Genomic DNA, 6,067 nt, shown 5'->3' on the forward strand with positions numbered 1-6,067 from the left:
CTGCAGATTATCGACCATCGAAGCCCCGACTCGGCAGATTATCGACCATCGAAGCCCCGACTCGGCAGATTATCGACCATCGAAGCCCTGACTCGGCATATTGACCATCGAAGCCCTGACTCGGCAGATTATCGACCATCGAAGCCCTGACTCGGCAGATTATTGACCATCGAAGCCCTGACTCGGCACATTGACCATCGAAGCCCTGACTCGGCAGATTATCGACCATCGAAGCCCTGACTCGGCACATTGACCATCGAAGCCCTGACTCGGCAGATTATTGACCATCGAAGCCCTGACTCGGCACATTGACCATCGAAGCCCTGACTCGGCAGATTATCGACCATCGAAGCCCTGACTCGGCACATTGACCATCGAAGCCCCGACTCGGCAGATTATCGACCATCGAAGCCCTGACTCTGCAGATTATCGACCATCGAAGCCCCGACTCGGCAGATTATCGACCATCGAAGCCCTGACGTTACTACTTTTGTACGAAAGACTTCTCTGGTTGGTTCTTGGGCTTCGGGACCAACACATCACTTCTATAGAGTGTTTGGTCTGAAACACGGGTCTGTCAGTCACTCTGCTCTGCTCTGAGCCCAGGAGAAAACTTTTATCGTATCCTACAACCTTTATCCAATGAGGAGAGAGAACGGCATAAAGGGGCAGTCCTCTCTGTGTGTGAATGTGTTGCCGTGGGGACGAGGGCAGGGACTGCTAACTCCATCTGCTGACAGGAAGTTAAATCACTGACTTCTGCTTTAACTTCCTGTTTCAGTGTCTTCATCTCCATGGATACGTCGACTCCTGATCGATCAGATCAATGAGACGATCGATCATTTCTTTTCTTTCCATCAGTGACTGAAAATGAGTCTTTGATGTTGAATGAAAGTTATAAATAAAGTTTTATATGAAATATTAAAATCTAAACTCAATGTTTCATGTTTCTCTTTGTTTTTCACTGTGACGTCTCAGTTCAGACTTTTATTGGTTTATTGATCGTTCACATCAAACCTGATGTTTCCATGTTTCTATGGCGACTTTGACAGGAAGTGATGTCATCGTGGTCCTGGTTCAAGTGTTAAAGGTTCAATACGGAGAAAGTTTAATAAAATAAAACATTCTGGCTTTACATTCATTATATTTAGTCTGAATGAATTTAATACATGTTGACGGTTGGACAGTGACTTCCTGTTTCCATGGTAACAGCCAGTAGCCGCCTCGTCTCCGTGTTTTTTTTGCAGGTTAAAGTCGGAGCTGCTCCTTTATTGACTTTATTTTACAGGACAGCCCCTTGAGATGTGCCATCTCATTTTCGAGGGTCGAGGTCCATATTATCAACGGAAATACAAACATACATAGTAACATTGTAACATTCAAAGAAAGTAAACAGAACAAACACATGATACAATATAGAGACACAGACGCCCATTCACACACACTCACACACTACAACTACATCGATCCTGACTCCCCCCCCCCGTACAACACACCAGTAAAAAAATAAATAAATAAATGAGATAAAGTAAATACAATAGTTGATTATATTAGTTCCACTTCCTGTCAAAGGGACCTTACATCACAGACAGGAGCAGCGTGTTTGAAGGTAGGTAAGCAATGATGATTTAAAAAGATGTAAAGAGATTATTCCAGTCAGCTGAACGCACGTCGACCAGATTCTTTATTATATTGATTCTAGGGGTAAAAAAGAAAAGTTGACCAGTATGCCTAAGGTTGTATTGTGAACTGAAGGGAATCAAATATTGTTTCAGATATAGAGGGAAATTGAAGTAATTGCACTTAAAAATAACTAATACCCAGTGCATAACCAGTGCATGTGCCTTCAGCCAGTTCAGGGACTGGTACATATGACAGTGATGGGTCATATAAAGACACCTGAGAATAAATCTACATACGGTAAACTATTATATAAGACAGAAAGAGGACAAAGTTTTGTTTCTGAGGTGTTGTGATAGATAACTTCACCATAGTCGATTATTGGGAGTATCAGTTGTATGTTGTTCCCTCTCCTCCGTTTGTTTTCATCTCTGGATCATCATCTACATGTCACCATGTGTGTCTTTGTGTAGTCGTATCCGTCATAAACAACAGATTACAGTTTGATTCCCGGCACCACTGAGACCAGCTGTGACAGCAGGTCAGAGGCTCTGATCGCAGGTTTGATTCCCCCTGTAACAAGCTACAGGTCAGAGGCTCTGATCGCAGGTTTGATTCCCGGCCTCCAGCTACAGGTCATTTATCAACGTCACAACTGGACTGAAGCCGCTTGACGACGGTTCAACAACAACAAACCAGTCTGAGCTGCAGGTAAAGACGTCGTCATGGCGACAGGTCACCTGGGGGGCCGCACGTCGTCATGGCGACAGGTCACCTGGGGGGCTGCAGTGACATCATCAGGTGTCAGGTGACCGATGGTGAAGCTGCAGCACCGGAGAAACCGCCGTTCTAGGACCGTTTGGTTTACGTCACAGCGCTTCCAACCGGGTGGAGACTCAGACTGCTGTTACATCTATCTATCTATCTATCTATCTATCTATCTATCTATCTATCTATCTATCTATCTATCTATCTATCTATCTATCTATCTATCCATCCATCCATCCATCCATCCATCCATCCATCCATCCATCCATCCATCCATCCATCCATCCATCTATTGTTCTCTCTATCTATCTATCTACAGGGTTCCTACACATTTGAAATGTCCAAATTCCAGACTTTTTCCAGACACTAATTTCCAGGCTTCTCGGTAAAGAAATGCAAATAATTTGTGATATTTGAGTAAATAGATGTGCATCATAATATAAAGAAATCATGCAATTAAATTGTTTGTTTTCATTATTCTGAATGTGTGTGCCATTATGTAAACTTTTCCAGGAGGATTGTAACTACAAAATAATTTACCAAATAACTTCAGAAAAGACCAAACCCAGATAAGTATTAAAGCAGAAGTAAGCGATCCGGTGGTTTTGGCTAATGCTGCGTTCCAGGCAGGCTTTTGAAATCGTAAATTACAGCTTCAAGTCACAACTTACGACTTTGTAGCGTTCCAGGCAACCCACTCGTGTTTTTCCGACCTGTTTTACCGGTGAAAGTCACTATAACGGCCACTCGTAACTTCCGACCGGTGAACTCGTACCAGATCGAACTGGTACCACTTCACAGGTCAGAAAAACACGAGTTACGAGTTTCCTTGAACGCACCATAACAGTCCTCGTCGCTACGTCACCACATTCACGGCGTTCCTTGGCTGCACACACAGCCCTGCATGCCGTTCTCTCTCCTCATTGGATAAAAACTGTAGGATACGATAAATGTTTTCTCCTCGACTCAGAGCAGAGCAGAGGGACTGACAGACCCGTGTTTCAGACCAAACACTCTATAGAAGTGATTGCTGTCGGAAGATACAACTATTTAAGACTTATATTAACACAAATATATCACTCACTTCTGCTTTAAGATAAATATATTTCCATACAATAATTTCCATTTTCCATACTTTTCCAGACCTGGAAATGTATAAAATCTAATTCCATACTTTCCATACTTGCATAGGAACCCTGTATCTACCAACCAAGTGGAGACTCAGATAGAGGTAACAGCAGTCTATCCATCTATCTGCCGTTACCTGCTGTTTATTTTTTTTTTTACCAAATCTCGTCTGAAGTTTCTGCGTCAGATTCATCGACTACAAATCAGCTCAAACTTTACAAAGTAGAATTTTTTTTATATGTACTGTACTTTTCCTATGTGACCGTCAGCCGATCCATGGTCCATGGGGGCAAATTGTCCATTTTTATTTTATCTATTGTATCTGTTTATTGATTGTTTATCCGTTTATTGGTCGTCTATTGTCTTAGTTTTTCTTGATTGTTTAATGTTTACACACATTTTCTGAAAGCATGCCTCATACTCTCAGAACTCTACACACAAATCCAAAAAAACACAATGGGCAAACCCCACCCTAACCCCTCACTTCTCCTGTAAAATGAAACTTTACATTCAAAACAATGTTACTTATTCTCAAAATGATGTTTTAGTCTCAAATGACACAAACCATCATATGACGAGACATTTATAAGAACCAGTTGAACACTGATGTGCTCAGTGTAAAACACTATGATGAATGGAAAACACTTCTACTCCATTCATCATAATGACTCAGGCTTTTTCTTTTATTTTTTTACTGTAACTACAGACAGTACATATATATATATATATAAATGTGTTGTAATATTTTAGAATATTGTTTTTATACTCAGAACACTCAAATACACGGTAACAAATGAAATGCGTGAAGACGCGACCGAGGTGGTCGTGTGACGATGCGGCCGTGCTGATCTGACCACAGAAGAAAGAAAAAGAGTGGGTCGGGTTCAGCTGGTTTACGGCCGGAGAGTTTTGAAAGAGTGAACACATCATTTTGACAAGATGAAACTACTGTAACATGTAACTCCCCTAGTAGAGCAGCACTCTGTGTAGTCAAAGACTTTGTTCTAGTCTAGGTTTGAATCCTTCCATCGATATGCAGTTTTGGTGATCAATGCATTTTCTTCTCTCATCATTATGATCACTGCTATATATATATATATATATATATATATATATATATATATATATATATATATATATATATATATATATATATATATATATATATATATATATATGTGTGTGTGTGTGTGTGTGTGTGTGTGTGTGTGTGTGTGTGTGTGTGTGTGTGTGTGTTGTGTGGCCTCTCTGTTTGGTTTCTCTCTTTTTGGTGTCAGTCCATCACTGCCTGTTTCCCTTTTTTGCTAAAGCTCTGATTGCTAATTGTAAAACTGTGTGACAGGTGTTTACCCATGTGATGAGTCAGTGTGCATAGTAGGGAAACTAACTTTAGAATATTGAATATCAGTGTGTTACTCGTGAAAACAAGATATTTTCTTCATGAAAATTGAGCCAAATGCAGAGAATTGTGTGTAGTGTTTTGATAAAAGTGAGTTATAGAACTGCAAATTGAGTGTAAAGCAGGAATTGTGCTTGTAGTTTAGCAGACTTGGTTCAGGGGGTTAATCGGTGCATGAGTTAGATGTTGAGGCCGTTGTGCCTCAAGAACCAGAAATTGTGTGTAAACAATCGAGGAAAACTGTAACTGTTCCTGTTTGAGCTCTCAAACCCTTTTCCAACGTGGTCTCCTTCCACAAATAGCAAATTAACTAACTGACTCTGAAACGAGCTCTAACTACTTTCTGGACGGTCATTAACTCTCTCTGTTCTAATCTACTGGTCTTTTTACTAAAACTAACCAACTCCTTTCTTTGTTGCCTAAACCCAACCGCTCAAACTCAAAGTGTGAACTTGGAGTGGCGACCGTTTCCATGGTAACGCAGCAACTTCCGACCGTTGGGGTGTCGGGGCGCTGTGACGTAAATCGACCGGTCCTGAAACCGTTTCCTCCGGCGCTGCAGGCGAGTCTGGCTCAGAGAGGAAACAGCTGGTTATGACATCACAGCGAGGTTATGACATCACAGACTCTGACGCAGCAGTTTGTTGTTTCAGCTGTTTTTTATTGTTTACAACAAGGCTACATCACCGATGATGTCATGGTGTCAGTCTCTCTGTCTCATTACCCAGAGTTCCCTCTGTCTCACTTTGTGGAAAAACAACTAAAATTCAACCAAAGTTAAAAAGGTCAAAGGTGACGCCAAATCCTCCAGCTCTACGCCTCGTCAGGCGGCCGCTCAGCCAAAAGCAGCGTGGGAAAATGTTTGGCTTTTTTTATGGCACGGACAATAAACATCACGACCAAAGTCCCAAAAATAAATCTTCTCTTAAAAACTGTTGACCAGGCACATCCTCGTATCGATCGTCCGATTGATCCGAGTGAAGATCCCTCAGGACTGAACTGCAGCAGCGCTCCCAGCGGACTCGGCCTCAGCCCCGTGAGCTCGGCCAGAGGGAGAGGATCGGTCTGTGCAGTCAGTCCTCGCTCTCGCTCCTCGCTCCCCTCGTCCCCTCGTCCTCAGAGTGAATCGTCCCGTCTCACATTCAAAGTCCC

The sequence above is a fragment of the Trachurus trachurus genome (genome assembly GCF_905171665.1).
Source record: "Trachurus trachurus genome assembly, chromosome: 23".
Lineage (NCBI taxonomy): Eukaryota > Metazoa > Chordata > Actinopteri > Carangiformes > Carangidae > Trachurus > Trachurus trachurus.